The sequence below is a fragment of the Myodes glareolus genome, chromosome 14, assembly GCF_982192425.1.
Source record: "Myodes glareolus chromosome 14, mMyoGla1.1, whole genome shotgun sequence".
Taxonomy (NCBI): domain Eukaryota; kingdom Metazoa; phylum Chordata; class Mammalia; order Rodentia; family Cricetidae; genus Myodes; species Myodes glareolus.
In genome coordinates this window covers 2,872,662-2,875,080 of record NC_142039.1, presented here as the reverse complement: position 1 = coordinate 2,875,080, position 2,419 = coordinate 2,872,662, and the positions used below count along the sequence as shown (strand labels likewise).

Genomic DNA, 2,419 nt, shown 5'->3' with positions numbered 1-2,419 from the left:
AATCCAGCCCTACACAAAATACTAGAAAGAAAACTCCAACCCAAGGAAGTTGACTACACCAACAAAAACACAGACAGTTGATGGTCCCATAGCACCAAATCCCAAAGAAGGGAAAAACACACAAATTAACATCACAAACAATGAAAACTAAATTAATAGTAGGTAGCAATCACTGATCATTAATATCCCTTAATATAAATGGACTGTACTCACATATAAAAAGGCACAGGCTAACAGATTAAACACAAAAACAGAATCCATCCTTCTTCTGCATATAAGAAATATCCCAACCTCAAAGACAGACATTGTCTCAGAGTAAAGGGTTGGGGAAAACATACCAATCAAATGGACCTAAGAAACAAGCAGGTGTAGCTATGCTAATACCTAACAAAATAAACTTCAAGCAAAAATCATTCAATGAGTCAAAGAAGGTCATTTCATGTTAGTCACAGGAAAAATCCATAAAGAGGAAATCTCAATATTGAACATCTATGCCTCAAATACACGGGTACCCTCATATGTAAAAGGAACACTTCTAAAACTTATACATTAAACCTCACACACTAATAGTGGGAGACTTCAACATACCCCCTCTCACCACTGGACAGGTCAGTCAGACAAAAAATGAACAGAGAAATAAGAGAACTAACAAAATCCTTCACAGAACGGTACTCAGCTTCATATGGAAAAGCAAAAAAAAAAAAAAAAAAACAAAAACAAAAAAAAAACCCAGGATAGCCAAAAACATTTCTGTACAATAAACGAACTTCTGGAGACATCACAGTCCCTGACTTCAAACTCTACTCAGAGCTACAGTACTGAAATTAGCATGGTATTGGCATACGAACAGAAAGGAGGACCCCACAGCCATCAGGAATCAGTCGCTTCTCAGCAACCATGTCTTCAAATTCATCTGCATTAGTAAAGCCCCATTTCTTTGAGATGTGGATCTTCTGGCGGCCAGGAACTTGAACTTGGCTCTACGAAGAGCTTCAATCACGTGTTCCTTATTCTGCAGCTTAGTGCGGATGTACACAATGACGTGGCCAGTATGAACCCTGGCCACTGTGCCCTGGGGCTTCCCAAAGGCACCACGCATACCTGTCTGGAGCCTGTCAGCCCCAGCACAGGACAACATCTTGTTGATTCGGATGACATGGAATGGTGAAGCCTCACTCGAATGTGAAAGCCATCCTTGCCACACTCTTTACCATGTATTTGTTGACACAAATACGGGCAGCCTCCAGAGCTTCGGAAGAGAGTTGTTCTTATTCATCAGACACCATGTGGCCACAAAGTGGGAATTCATCAACTTTTGCCTTCTTCCATCCCAAGTCAAAGATGTGGATTTTAGCATCAGGGACACCTCGGCAGAAGCGAAACTTTGGGTCCGGCTTGTTTTTACAATACCGGTAACATCGGGCTGGGCAGCGACCCATGATGACAATAGGACCGTCGGTAGCACGCTGGAGGAAAAAAGCCTAACTTGTACTTTAAATTATACATTAAATTTTTAAATGAGTTACACATACCCCAAACAAAAGCAGAAACATGCATACAATATAGCAAAATTAACTTTAAACTTGTATCAATAAATCAAAATCTATATCAATGTAAAATATTTTGAGATTAATAGTTGTTTGGGGGGGTTGTAGTAGATTCAATAACCTACTCTTTTATCTCATTATTCCTATATCATATCCCCCTTTTTCCTTTAGACAAAGATCTTTGAATTTAACTCTTGTCTTAGTCTTTATTCTGACTATGACCACCAACAAATTATAGCTAAACCCTTTAAATGATAACCAACATCCATACCACATCTTCTAGAAATATGAGCATTGTTTTTTCTAGACTGCTTTTTATGGTCTGGAAGTGCTGGCATCTTTGGGGGAACCTTGAGAAAACCAGGATAATTGTTAAGTCTTAGCTATAGTATTCTGTGAGAGCAGTTCATCATCTCAGTCAACAGCCTTGGAGCTCTTCTGGATGCTGGAGCACCTGGGCCATCAACTGGGCCATCAATTTTATTGGTGCCTGGTCCCCTTGCTCTGAAAATACATAAACCTTTAAAGGTGTGTGTGTGTGTGTGTGTGTGTCAGTCAAAGACAATTTTTTTGCTTTATGTTTGAGCAAGTAAAATATACATAAACATGTCTATTAGTTCTTCTATGTTTATTTTTTTATGTTTGTAGTCAGAATTGTCAAGGGGTCTTCCCCAATCAAACCTGAGCCATATCAACCTGTAACAAATCCACAGATTCTCATTAGCTATGTAAATAAAAACATAACCTCTTTGATGTGGGATATCCGTCTGCATATGTGTTACTTTTATTGGTTGATGAATAAAGCTGATTTGGCCTAATGGCATGGCAGAATATAGCCAGACTGGAAGAGATAGAGGGAGAGAGTAGGTGGA

At 39.2% G+C, this 2,419-nt stretch overlaps 1 pseudogene; it reads right to left on the bottom strand.

The window, feature by feature from the left end:
* Positions 1-824: 824 nt before the first annotated feature.
* On the bottom strand, positions 825-1,439 carry LOC125417461 (large ribosomal subunit protein uL16-like; annotated as a pseudogene).
* Between the last annotated feature and the right edge of the window lie 980 nt (positions 1,440-2,419).